We start from the raw sequence: 14,214 nt of genomic DNA on the forward strand, positions 1-14,214 counted from the left end.
GGGGGAAACATCCGGGAAAGTATTCCCGGTGTTTCGCGTTTTCGGACAGATGAACCGAAGGGGGAAAGTTGCGAGTTCGATAGGTTAGGGATGTGTGGCGGACGAACGGGGTGCGCATCCGGATTCGTCTCATCGTTCTAAGCAACTTTCATGTTGAAAATAATTTAATCCGAGTCACGGATTAAAAGATATGATTTTCTAAAGATTTACTAATTTCTTGAATTTAATTAATCCTTTAATTTAATTCGAAACTGGATTAATGACATCAGCATGATGTCATGTTGACATCAGCAGTCAACAGGGATTGACTAAGTCAAACTAATAGATGGGGCCATTGACTGGGTCGACAGCACAGTCAGCAAGTCCAGTCAGCAGTCAACAGTCCTGTTAACTTAGTCAAACTTACGCATGGGTCCCACCTGTCATACTCTGTTAGTTAATTAATAGTAGTTAATTAGGTTAATTAGTCATTAGGTTAATTAATCATAATTAGTTAATTTAATCAGAGTTAAGGAAGTTAATTAATTTATTAATTAATTTTTTATTATCAATTATTTATTTATATATATATATTTAAAAAAAATTATAAACGTTCTGGGGCGGGCCCCCCTGTCATTGGCCCTAGGGCCAAACTGGGGTGGGCGCTACTTGTAACGGGTGCGGGCGGGCACCCGACAGGGGCGAACCCGGCGAACGAGCGACGGCCACCGAGGCGCGGCGGGGCGCCGGAGTTGGTCGCGAGGGCGGCGACGGTCGGCACGACCTGGGATGGCGACCGCGGGGTCGGTGGCGAGCGGGCGCGGCGGATCCAGAGCAGGGTTGCTGGACGTAGCCGGCGTGGAGGGGTGGTAGGGCACCGCCGGGATGGTGCGTGGGTCTGCAGGCGTGGAAGCGGCACGACAGCGCGTTGAGCATAGGCAGGCATGGAGAGGGGTAGAGGTGCGGCCAGCAGCGGCGGACCGAGGCGGTAGTTGCGAGGCCATGGGAGGCCGGAGGCGGGCGCGGCCGGAGACGGCCACGGCCTTGGGCGCGACCCACAGTGGCGACGGTAGGCGGGCGAGCGACGAGCGGGGCGAGGCCAGCGAGCTCGAGCAGAGCGAGGGCCGGTGCAATGCGCATAGGTACGTGTGGCGTTGATGCACGAGGCTAGCGGTTGGACGAGGGCGCGGCCCCTCGCGTGCACACGTGTGCGAGGGGGGAACGCCGGGTGGCCGTGGTGAGCGCCGCCGGTGCGGACGCGTGCGGGGGAGAGAGGAGGAGGGGGGCTCACATGGGGATTGTAGGGCAAGGACAGCGGGGGTCTAGGGGGACGTCGGGGACGACGCGATGGAGAGGGGTAGGCCGGCGAGGTGGGGCTCCGGTGAGGCGGCGTGGTCTCCTGGCGGCGATGGGCTACGGCGTCGGTGGCCGCCTCCTCAATCCCGATCCAAATAAGGGGAGAGGGGGAGGAGATATTTTCGGCGAGGAGTGGGGAGTGTCGGTGGCGGTTCGGGCCCTGGGGGTGGATAAGGGGAGTGCGGGGAGAGTGGCCGGCTGGGCCGGTTTGGGCCTGCCCAGTTGGGCCGGTGGCCTGCTGGGTTTCTCTTCTTTTTTTTGTTAGTTTGTTTTCTCTTTTGTATTTTCTTTCTTTTATTCATTTTCTATTCTGTTTTATTTCATTTTAAATCATTTAGGCCATTTCTAAAAATGAGTTTGCTGCACTATAAATACCTATGCTATTTTTGGCACAGCCCGAACATTTTGTTTTTTATATTTGAAAACTTTTATTGTTGACATTATTTTGAATTTGAATTTTGAAACGGTTTCGAACTAACGCGAGATTAGTAATAATAATAAAAGTGACGTGGCATCATTAGCAGAGGTTCACTGTAGCTTAAATACCCGGGCGTCCCACACACGAGGTGCCCACGAGACAGGGGGCCGCGCCCTCCACTCTCGTGGGGGCCTCGTGTCCCTTTCGGACTACTTCTTTCTTCCTAAAATTCTTAAATAATCCATAACTGATAAAAATTGCCATTAGAGTTGTTTTGGAGTCGGTTTACCTACCGTACCACATACCTATGCCTTTTCGGAGTCTGGAACGTTCTGGAAAGTGTCCCTTATGTATTCCTTGGGGGTTACGGTTTCAATAATATTAGTTTCAACATTGATAGGTTTACCTGAAATATAATGTTTAATTCTTTGCCCGTTTACCACCCTCGGATTTGTGCCCTCGAAGTTGTTGATTTTTATAGCACCAGAACGATAGACCTCCTCGATAACGTAGGGACCTTCCCATTTTGAGAGAAGTTTTCCTGCAAAAAATCTTAAACGGGAGTTGAATAATAACACATAATCTCCTACGTTAAAGTCACACTTTTGTATCCTCTTATCATGCCAGCGTTTGACTTTTTCTTTGAAAAGCTTGGCATTCTCATATGCTTGGGTTCTCCATTCATCAAGTGAGCTAATATCAAACAACCTCTTCTCACCGGCAAGTTTGAAGTCATAATTGAGCTCTTTAATAGCCCAATATGCTTTATGTTCAAGTTCAAGAGGTAAATAACACGCTTTTCCATAAACCATCTTATATGGAGACATACCCATAGGATTTTTGTATGCAGTTCTATAGGCCCATAATGCATCATCAAGTTTTTTGGACCAATGCTTTCTAGATCTATTCACATTCTTTTGCAAAATTAATTTGATCTCTCTATTGCTCAACTCTACTTGACCACTAGACTGCGGATGATAAGGAGATGCTATTCTATGATTGACATCATACTTAGCAAGCATCTTACGGAAAGCACCATGAATAAAATGTGAACCACTATCAGTCATAAGATATCTAGGGACTCCAAACCTCGGAAAAATAACTTCTTTAAGCATTTTAATAGAAGTGTTATGATCAGCCCTACTAGTTGGTATAGCTTCCACCCACTTAGTAACGTAATCAACAGCAACTCAAATATGTGTATAACCATTAGAGGCAGGAAAAGGTCCCATATAATCAAAGCCATAAACATCAAACGGTTCAATAACAAGAGAATAATTCATAGGCATTTCTTGATGTCTACTAATGTTACCTATTCTTTGACATTCATCACACGATAAGACAAACTTACGAGCATCTTTGAAGAGAGTAGGCCAATAAAAACCAGATTGTAGTACCTTGTGTGCAGTTCTATCTCCAGCGTGGTGCCCTCCATAAGATTCAGAATGACACTTACTGTCGGTGTACTAGAATAGGGGTACCCTAGTATCCTGAACTTGTGCACGGGCAGTCGCAGCGCCCCGCGGCAAGGCTTGCCGGGTGACCGCCAAGGACCTCCGTGGCTCCTTTGGAGCCATTCAAGAACAAAGTATTCAAGTCAAGAAGACAAGGCCCCGGCAAGAGGAGCTTGCCGGGAAGGCCAACCGAGGCATCTCAGGGAACTTGCCACGACGCGCCATGCGTCCCGGCAAGGCCCGGTGGGCGACAAGCTTCCGGGCGCGACAAGACAACGACTGCGGCAAGGCGCTTGCCGCGGCAAGCGGCCACTCTGTACCCGCGCTCCAGTGCATCCACCAACGTGTCGCCCTGGGGCCTTCCCAGGCACGCGTGGTGAGAGGCTGTGCAGCCAGCAGTGCGTGGTGGCATGCGACGCTGACAAGATTGCCATCGTGGCGTGCGGTGGTGCACGTGACGGTCCCTTTTTACACTGTTTGGGCGACGCAGATGGGCATTTAATGCTTTTGTCCCCTGCCGTCAGGGTTAGGTAGGATGCACTGTGCAGGTAGTTGTACCTACCTCTTTCCCTTTTCCGTTTTTACCGTTGTTTACGTTGCCACCTGTCGGTGACCCCTTGAGCATATAAAAGGAGGCCCATGCGCAACGTAGGGGGGAGGGAGAAAGCACTCACGCTCGGTCTCGTTAGCGGCTAGTGTGTACTGTAGCACTTTGCGCTCCCGAGCAAGAACACAATATCATCAGAGAAGCAGCAGTAGGAGTGTTATCTCTCCGGAGAGCTCCGAAGCTGGGTAAACTGCTCGTGTGCTTCGCCTCGATCTGCTCTTCGTGCGACCTCCGCCCCCCGCCGAACCGAAAGGGGCTCAGTCCGCCGGTCCCATAGGTGTTTGTGGATCAGCTTCCCCGACATCTTTGGCGCGCCAGGTAGGGGGTGTCGAGATCGTGTGAACCTGATCCGGCGTTCACACGAGCTAGATCTTCATTTTCTTCATCGACATGCCACCGAAGAAGAAGGCTTCGGAGGCAGCTGCTCCGTCCGCGTCGATCCCACCGCCACCGGAGCAAACGGGTGGTGGGGTAGACGTCGGCGGAAGAACGGACATCGACGAGGGAGCTCACGACACTGCCAGGTCCAAGGGCAAGGCGGCGCAGACCTCGACGTCCGTGCATATTCCGCGCCCATCTCAGGAGGCGCAGGACCGACAGCGTCATGGTATTCGCAGTGCCATACGTTTGTTGGACCAAGATCAAGTTGGTGGGTCTCGGGGCGCTCGAGACCAGCATGCACGCCAACGTGATGGCACGAGCGAGACACGGTCGCCGGGACGGGATACTGCTCCTTCTAACATAGTTAGAAGTTCGAGCACATCCCGCTCCTCGCACCGTTCGCCACTGCCGCCCACCACTCCAGCAGAAGCTTTGGCGCGAGCTCAACTGCTCCTGGATTACCCTCCAACGGCGGACAAGACCGATCAATGGAGGGCCACCATTCAGAGTCTAATCGGCTTCGCCAATGGTGACACTCCACGGCAGCCAAGTACGTCGCTGCCACGGCAGGACGGCCAGGCGCGAGCCGGTGGCGACAACACCGGTGGGGGTGCAACCACCATGCACTCTCCATCCCGAAGGCCAAGATCGCCGACTCGCCGGGTCCACCTCGACAGCGACTCCACCGCATCGTCGGATCCACGAACTCGTCGCGATCAACGCCAAGTTCTTCGCGAATGATAGCAAGAAGACGCTCATACTCGCATTGAGCGCCAAAGAGAAGCACGGCGTCAATCTGACCAGCGTGCTGGGCCCTCTGTCGACATGCATGCGCCATGGGAACCAGGCAACTTGCCGTACACGGTAGGCTGCCCTGCATTCACTCGTGAGCTGCGGCAAGTCCAGTGGCCCAGCAATAAGAATTTCAAGCCAGACGTACCAGAGAAGTACGACGGCAAGACGCATCCGTCGGAGTTCCTCAGCATCTACACCATCACGATGCAGGCTGCCGAGGGACGAGACGACAAGATCCTTGCCAACTACTTCCCACTAATGCTCAAACCCAACGTTAGATCCTGGCTCATGCACTTGCCGGACGGCTCCATATCCTCTTGGGCCGATCTATGCCATCAGTTTGTCGGCGCCTTTACAGGCGGCCACAAGCCTCATGGCCAAGAGAGTGACCTTCATCTGCTCGCCCAAAAGGAAGGAGAGCCCCTGCACAAGTACATACAGAGATTCAGCAACGTACAGCACAACATCCCAGATGTCCACCCTGCCGTGGTAATCAGCGCGTTCCATCAGAACATGCGGAACCGCAGGATGCGGGAGGAGATGGCGATGTGCAAGATCAGAGACGTCAGTGAGCTATATGCCCCTGGCCGACAAATGTGCACGTGCTGAGGAAGGGAGGAGACTCCCCGGAAAGAAAAGCCGGCGACGGAACAACAGGAAGAAGAAAGGCAAAGAGGTGCTAGTCGTCGAGCAGTCCGGCAACGGAGGTGGCACCAAGAAAGCCGGAGCTGGTAGTTCCGGCAAGGAGGTTGTCGCTGTGGCGGTCGCCGACAAGCAGGACGGCACCAACAAGCAGTACTGCAAGATCCACCGCACCAAGGGCCATGATCTCCAGAGCTGCAAGAAAGTCGAGCAGCTTGTCGAGCAGCAAAAAGCTGAGTACGAGCGACGCGACAAGGAGAAGGCCCAAGAGGGCGCTGGAGGATCCGGCAAGAAACGTCCCGGCCGAGGAGGACGCCGCGGCAAGGCCAAGCAGCGGCAAGGAGACAGACCTCCCCGCGGCCACGACAAGGATGAAGATGACGACGACGAAGAAGAAATGGATGATGACGAGGCCGATGATCAGGAGTTCTAGAAAGCCACAGAGGTCCTGTGCATTGACGGCGGTGCTTCTCTGCATACTTCACACCGCCAGCTCAAGCAATGGGTGCGGGAAGTCAATGCAGCGGAACTACCCGTCGAGTCACGCAAGCCTCTGAAATGGTCCAGCACGCCTATCATCTTTGATATTGAGGACCACCCTGATCGCATAACTGCGGTCGGGTGCTTGCCGATGTTGGTTTCACCAACTATCCGCAACCTCAAGGTGACTAAGATGCTAGTGGACGGCGGGGCCGGCTTGAACCTAATCTCCTCCGCGGTGCTCCAGAAACTCCAAATCCCTGACAGCGAGCTCGAAGAGTCTGGCACATTCCAAGGAATCAATCAGGGAAGGAGCAAGCCAAAGGGAAAGATCACGTTGCCGGTAACATTTGGCAGCGAGTTGAACTTCAGGACTGAGAGGGTCACTTTTGACGTTGCTGACTATCCATTGCCTTACAATGGGATACTCGGCCGTCCAGCACTCGCCAAGTTCATGGCAGCCTCTCACTATGCATACAACATGCTGAAGATGCCAGACCCGATAAGTGTCATCTCTGTCCCTGGCGACAAGAAGGATGCCCTTATCTGTGCTGACAAGATCTACCGGGAAGCAACAGCCACAACCGATCGCAAATCACTTGCCGCTGAAGCTCCCGGGGAGAAGAAGAAGACCAAGTCCGGCAAGAGCTCTGATGCCCACTCTGGTAAGCGCACCTCTTTGGAGTGCTGCGCTACCGTCGAGAACGCACCATCGAGCTCCACCGGCAAGTGTAAGAAGGCATTGGCAGCTCCACCAGAGACCAAGAAGGTGTCCGCCAAGGAGGACGGCACTGGTGGTACCTTCACCATCAGTGCCATGCTCGACCCTAAATAGGAAAGCGCGCTCGTTGCTTTCCTGCGGGCGAACGTCGACGTGTTTGCATGGCAACCGTCTGACATCCCCGGTGTTCCCAAGAAAGTAATCGAGCACCACCTTGCCGTCTGTCCTCATGCGCGGCCCGTCAAGCAGAAAGTCAGGAAACAAGCAGTGGAGCGCCAAGAATTCATTGCAGAAGAAATCAAGAAACTGGAAGCAGCAGGCCTTGTCAGAGGAGTGCTCCATCCTACGTGGCTGGCCAATGTTGTAGTCGTGCGGAAGGCAAACGGAAAATGGAGGCTTTGTATTGACTTTACCGATGTTAATAAAGCCTGTCCCAAAGACCCATTTCCCTTGCCGCGCATTGATCAGATTGTTGATTCCACAGCCGAATGTGATTTGCTTTCATTTCTTGATGCATACTCAGGATACCATCAGATCTTCATGGCAGAAGAGGATGAGGAGAAGACCACATTCATCACCCCATGGGGCACATACTATTTTGTACGGATGCCCTTCGGGTTAAAGAATGTTGGTTCAACATTTGCAAGGGTAGTCCATCATGCTTTTGAGCCGCAAATACACAGAAATGTGGAAGCCTACATGGATGACATAGTGGTCAAGAGCAAGGACAGGGCAACCCTGATTCAAGATTTAGACGAAACCTTTGCAAATCTGCGCAAGATCAACCTCAAGCTGAACCCCGAGAAGTGTGTGTTTGGAGTTCCCTCCGGGAAGCTTCTCGGGTTCTTCGTGTCTCAACGGGGGATTGAAGCCAATCCCGACAAGATCAAGGCCATTGAGCAAATTGAAGCACCAAAGCGCGTCAAGGATGTACGAAAACTTGCCGGTTGCGTGGCTGCTCTCAGCAGGTTTATCTCTAGATCTGCTGAGCGCGCCCTGCCATTTTTCAAAATATTGAAAAAGGCAGGTCCAATGAAATGGACTCCGGAGGCGGAGGATGCGCTATAGGACTTAAAGAGATACATGTCCTCCACTCCAACACTTGTCGCACCTAAGCCACAAGAGAAGTTGCTGCTATATATAGCGGCAACCAATCAAGTGGTTAGTGCTGCGTTAGTAGCGGAGAGGGAGGCAGATGATGAGCCAGCAACCACGGCAGCTGCATCCAGCGACAAGCAGGGGGCTTCGCCGGCAAGCTCTGGTCCCGACAAAGATGGATCTGCGCAGGCGTGCGAGAAGATGCAGAAAAGGATGGTGCAGCGCCCAGTTTACTTTGTTAGTTCCCTTCTGCAGGGGGCTAGGTCAAGGTACTCTGGTGTGCAGAAATTGCTTTTCGGCCTTCTCATGGCCTCGAGAAAGCTGCGCCATTACTTCCAAGCACATGAGATAACAGTCGTCACTCGCTTTCCGTTGAAGAGGATACTGCAGAATCCAGAAGCGATAGGCAGGATTGTCGAGTGGGCACTGGAACTGTCAAGCTTTGGCCTCAAGTTTGAAAGCACTTCAACTATCTAGAGCAGGGCATTGGCGGAGTTCATAGCAGAATGGACACCGACACAAGATGAAGAAATTCCAGAAACGAGCATCCCTGTCAAGGAAGTGAGCAAGGAGTGGATGATGTACTTTGATGGTGCCTTCTCGCTGCAAGGCGCCGGTGCGGGCGTGCTACTTGTCGCACCCACCGGAGAGCACCTCAAGTACGTAGTCCAGATGCACTTTCCCAAGGAGCAAGAAACGAACAATACTGCAGAGTATGAGGGTTTGCTTGCCGGTCTCAGGATCGCAGCGGACCTTGGGATCAGGAAGCTCATTGTCAGGGGTGACTCACAGCTTGTTGTCCGCCAAGTAAACGAGAATTATCAGAGTCCATTGATGGAAGCTTATGTTGATGAAGTGAGAAAGCTAGAAGAGCACTTCGACGGCCTGCAAATGGAACATGTTCCGAGGGCACAGAATGACATTGCTGATGGCTTGTCGAAGTGCGCTGCACTTAAGTTACCTCTGGAACCAGGGATTTTTGTGCTCAAGCTAACTCAACCATCTGTAACGCCATCAACTGGACAGAGCAAGAAAAGGAAGTTGATTTCTGGTGACTATCTTCCGGCAGAGCTTCCCAAAGGCGCCGCCAAGAAGGTCCCCAAGATCAACACCAAGAGTGCTGAGGAGCAGTCTGCTCCGGCAAGCCTTACAGTTTGTTCCGTTGAAGCAGACGCTCCCGACAAGTTTTGCTCCGGCAAGCTTGCCGGGGAACATCAAGCTCTGGCTGAGCCGCAGGTTCTTGCTGTAGAAGCGGATATTCCCGCAGCAGCAGATGCGCCTTTAGTCCTTGTCGTCGAGCCAGAAGCTCCAGCATGGGCACAGCAGATTGTCCGTTTCCTTCAGACAGGAGAACTTCCTGAAGAGAAAGAAGAAGCGGAAAAAGTAGCCCGGCAGTCGAGTATGTACCAGTTTGTCAACAGCACACTGTACAGAAGAAGGCTCAACGGTGTGAAATTGAAGTGTATTCACCGGGAAGAAGGACAAGAGCTGTTGGCAGAGATACATGGAGGCATATGTGGCCACCACATTGGCGCAAGAGCACTTGCCGGCAAAGCGTTCCGGCAAGGTTTCTTTTGGCCGACAGCCCTCCAGGATGCAACTGCACAAGTAACCAAGTGTGAAGCGTGCCAGTTCCATTCCAAGCAGATACACCAGCCAGCTCAAGCTCTCCAGACGATCCCTTTATCCTGGCCATTTTCGGTCTGGGGGCTCGACATCCTCGGCCCCTTTCCCCGAGCTGTCGGGGGCTTTGAATACTTGTACGTGGCGATCGACAAGTTCACAAAGTGGCCGGAGGTGGAACCAGTGAGGAAGGTGACAGCACAGTCAGCAGTCAAGTTCTTCAGGTCGATTGTTTGCCGTTTCGGGATTCCCAACAGGATCATCACCGACAACGGCACGCAATTCACGAGTCACACCTTCATGCAGTACGTCCAAGATCTTGGCGCTAAGGTCTGCTTCGCTTCTGTTTCTCATCCGAGAAGCAACAGTCAAGCGGAGAGGGCAAATGCTGAAGTGCTGCGTGGGCTCAAGACCAGGACTTTCGACAGGCTGCGCAAGTGCGGAAGAAACTGGATTGAGGAACTGCCGGTGGTTCTTTGGTCGATCAGAACGACGCCAAATCGAGCCACCGGCCAGACACCTTTCGCTCTAGTCTATGGAGCAGAGGCAGTTCTCCCCACGGAACTCGTATACGGGTCACCTCGAGTGCTCGCTTATGATGAGCTTGAGCAAGAGCAGCTGCGGCAAGATGACACGCTGCTCCTTGAGGAGGACCGTCTTCAGGCTGCTGTACGAGCTGCTCGATACCAGCAAGCTTTGCGCCGCTACCATAGCCGCAAAGTTAATGCCAGAAGCTTCGAGGAAGGCGACCTTGTTCTTCGGCGCGTTCAGTCCGCCAAGAATTCCAACAAGTTGACGCCGAAGTGGGAAGGCCCTTACCGGGTGAAACGAGTCACTAGGCCTGGTGCTGTCCGCCTTGAGACCGAAGATGGCATTCCGGTGAGCAACTCCTGGAACATTGAGCATCTTCGTAAGTTTTACCCGTAGGGCACGGTTGCCGGAACCTGTTCCGGCAACCATCTTTTGTACAAGTCTTGCCGATGTTGCATGTAATCCTTTGTACAAAGCCGGCCGCAGATCCCGTGCATAAGTAAAGCTCATGTGCTCTGCACATCCTGTCAATTTCATGCATTATATCTTTTTCTTGCATGTGTTATCTGACACTTTGTGCAGCACCAACCCCCGGTAAGAAATAACAAGCCGTAAGGCTCCATATCGTTATTTTCTCTTCTTTCTTTTTCTCAAAGGAAGGAAGGTTCCCTTGCACACAAGTTTGCCGGGGGGGAAGGAGAAGATAATGGTGTGGACCAGGCGTCGTTTAAGGAAGTTTCGCCTTGCCGGGAAGCGAACGACAGAAAAGCTAAGTTGCCAAAGTTTGAGCAATTAGTTTTAATTTTTAAGTTATCTTCCTCGAACAACCGTGCTTTGTATGGAAAACATGTGCGCGGAGAGATCGAAGTCCGGCTCCCCTCCGGTGCGGCGAGGCGGAGGAGTAGGTTCCCTTGCCCGCTTGGCAGGGGCGGTAGCGGTGGACCGGGAAGATCCCACTCCAGTTGCCGTAGCGGCATGAGGCGCTCCCGCGGCAACAGTGCTTGCCGCGGTAGAGCGTGTCGCACAGCTCAGCGGCTGTTGGCCCGTTTGCCGCCCCGCTACGTCCCCGGCCCTGCGGAGACGCCTTCTTGGTGCAGTTGGGGGCTCCACTTGCGGCAAGATGTCTGAAGGCTCGGGCCCGACAAGATCTCCTTCGCCGGGCTCGCTCGGCTCGTCGTCAGGCCCGGCAAGCTCTTCCTCGCCGACAAACTCCTCGCGCTCGGCAAGGCTTGCCGCCTCTGCTGCCTCTGCCTCCTCCACGGTGAACCCGAACTCACCCGCGGCAGCTGCTGCCGCAGCCTCTTCCGTCCTGGTGGCGATGCGCTGCAGCTCCGCGTCGGTGGTGTCGTGGGTGAGGCTCTTCTGCTCGTCGGCACGGACCGGCACTTCTTCTAAGTTGTCGAAGAACGCTCGCACGACGTCATCCGCAGGCTCTTGCCAAGTTGGAGCGATTCCGTGCGAGTCGCACAACAGCATCATCGCGCGGATCCGGTCAAGCGAAGAGTTGTTGCACAACGGAACGACGCCCCTCGGCAACACAAATGGGTGCTGGGGATCGCGTTTGAACAGCTGCAGGAGCATTGCATCCAGCTCCAGGACGGTGAAATTGAAGTTGAGGCCTGGCCGCAGCCTCATGATGTCCGCCGAGTTCTTAAACTCCCAGGCGAGTCTCCCCCTCTCCTGCAGGGGGCGATGCGGCGGTGAAGGAAATCTGCGCCAACTGCGCCTACGGTGAGCCCGGCAAGCCTGAGGCGAAGGATTCAGGTGACAGCAATCTTCAGCCTCTCGTCTTCCGGGGCCACGTTGCTCCAATCGTTGCCGCGCACTATGGGGGCTTGGCGCAGGCCAATGAACGGCTGCGGGTTCTCCTCGACGATCCAGCACCACTCCGCTCTCCACTCCTCCCACTTGCTGCGGAGCTCACCCTCCAGATACGCTTCCTTCTTGCTGACTCTCGAGATCCAGGCGATCCCTCCGGCAAGCGGCTCTCCTCTCTTGACCCAAGGCTTGAAGAAGTGGGGGGAAAGGGCTACATTTGGGTGGACTCCGACAAAGTTTTCGCAGAGATGTGCGAAAACTGCCATGGTAAGAACGGCGTTGGGGGTGAAGTCAAGGAGGCGGAGCCCGTAAGTGTTCATTATGTTGCAAAAGAATTCCGAGAAGGGCGGGCAGAGCCCGCAGTAGAAGAACAACGCGAAGAAGGGGTACCCGTTTGGAGCCAGTTCCGATGCGGCGGCCGGGAGCACCTTCATGCGCGGATGCGCTCGCGTCTCCGTCGACCAGAAGAGGTAGTAGTACTCCCTCAGCTCCTTCGCGTCGAGCTGGGGGGAGAAGATCGCCCGCTCCTTCCGCAGCGCCGCGAGCCGCTGCGCCTCGGCCGACTTCACGCCCTTCCCCTTGTCGGCTTTTGGAGCCATGGAGGAGGTGGTGGGGGAGGTCGACAGCGTTGGTGATGCTGGTGGCAATGGGGGGCGGAGCGCTACTCTCTTTCAGCTTCGGGAAGAAGAGGGGAGCAGCGGAGGTTTGTGAGAATGGAGAAGCAACCGGCGAGATGGGCGAACTGCCCCTGTTTCCCCTGCTTATAAAGAGGAAGGGGGCGGACGTTTCGCCCTTCCGGATAAAGAATCCACCCACGATCTCTCCCACGATGCCGCATTCAACGTGTGCCATTGGGGGAGGGCGCGGTGGATACGGAGTGAGATACGGCGTGGACCAGGCCGCGTGTGCCCGTGCCCTGTTTTGGGCCTAGCCCAACAGCGCTCGGCACCGTGTGTGGCCCAGGCCCGGGGCTCCTGTCGGTGTACTAGAATAGGGGTAACCTAGTATCCCGAACTTGTGCACGGGCAGTCGCAGCGCCCCGCGGCAAGGCTTGCCGGGTGACCGCCAAGGACCTCCGTGTCTCCTTTGGAGCCATTCAAGAACAAAGTATTCAAGTCAAGAAGACAAGGCCCCGGCAAGAGGAGCTTGCCGGGAAGGCCAACCGAGGCATCTCAGGGAACTTGCCGCGACGCGCCATGCGTCCCGGCAAGGCCCCGTGGGCGACAAGCTTCCGGGCGCGACAAGACAACGACCGCGGCAAGGCGCTTGCCGCGGCAAGCGGCCACTCTGTACCCGCGCTCTAGCGCATCCACCAACGTGTCACCCTGGGGCCTTCCCAGGCGGGGGGGAGGCTGTGCAGCCAGCGGTGCGCGGTGGCATGCGACGCTGACAAGATTTCCATCGTGGCGTGCGGTGGTGCACCTGACGGTCCCTTTTTACACTGTTTGGGCGACGCAGACGGGCATTTAATGCTTTTGTCCCCTGCCGTCAAGGTTAGGTAGGATGCACTGTGCAGGTAGCTGTACCTACCTCTTTCCCTTTTTCGTTTTTACCGTTGTTTACGTTGCCACCTGTCGGTGACCCCTTGAGCATATAAAAGGAGGCCCATGCGCAACGTAGGGGGGGAGGGAGAAAGCACTCACGCTCGGTCTCATTAGCGGCTAGTGTGTACTGTAGAACTTTGCGCTCCCGAGCAAGAACACAATACAATCAGACAAGCAGCAGTAGGAGTGTTATCTCTCCGGAGAGCTCCGAAGCTGGGTAAACTGCTCGTGTGCTTCGCCTCGATCTGCTCTTCGTGCGACCTCCGCCCCCCGCCAAACCGAAAGGGGCTCGGTCCGCCGGTCCCATAGGTGTTCGTGGATCAGCTTCCCCGACACTTACGTAGAATCTGTTCCTGTTCATGCTCAGGCACAGAACGTCTAATAACACCATCTACTCCTTCTTTATAAAGGTGTGGATCGTCCCAGATGTAATGTCTTAAATCATAAAAGAACTTTTTCTTTTGCTGGTATGTGAAACTAGGCGGTATATATTTAGCAACAATGTAATTAGCATAGTCAGCATACCAAGGAGCAGTACGAGAAGCATTGACGACCGCTAATTGTTCATCGGGAAATCTATCATTAATAGGCAGTGGGTCATCAAGAACATTCTCTAACCTAGACAAGTTGTCTGCAACGGGGTTCTCAGCTCCCTTTCTATCAATAATATGCAAGTCAAATTGTTGGAGCAGGAGAACCCATGTAATGAGTCTAGGCTTAGCATCTTTCTTTTCCATAAGATATTTAATAGCAGCATGATCGGTGTG

Source organism: Triticum aestivum, chromosome 5B, assembly GCF_018294505.1.
Source record: "Triticum aestivum cultivar Chinese Spring chromosome 5B, IWGSC CS RefSeq v2.1, whole genome shotgun sequence".
Taxonomy (NCBI): Eukaryota; Viridiplantae; Streptophyta; class Magnoliopsida; order Poales; family Poaceae; genus Triticum; species Triticum aestivum.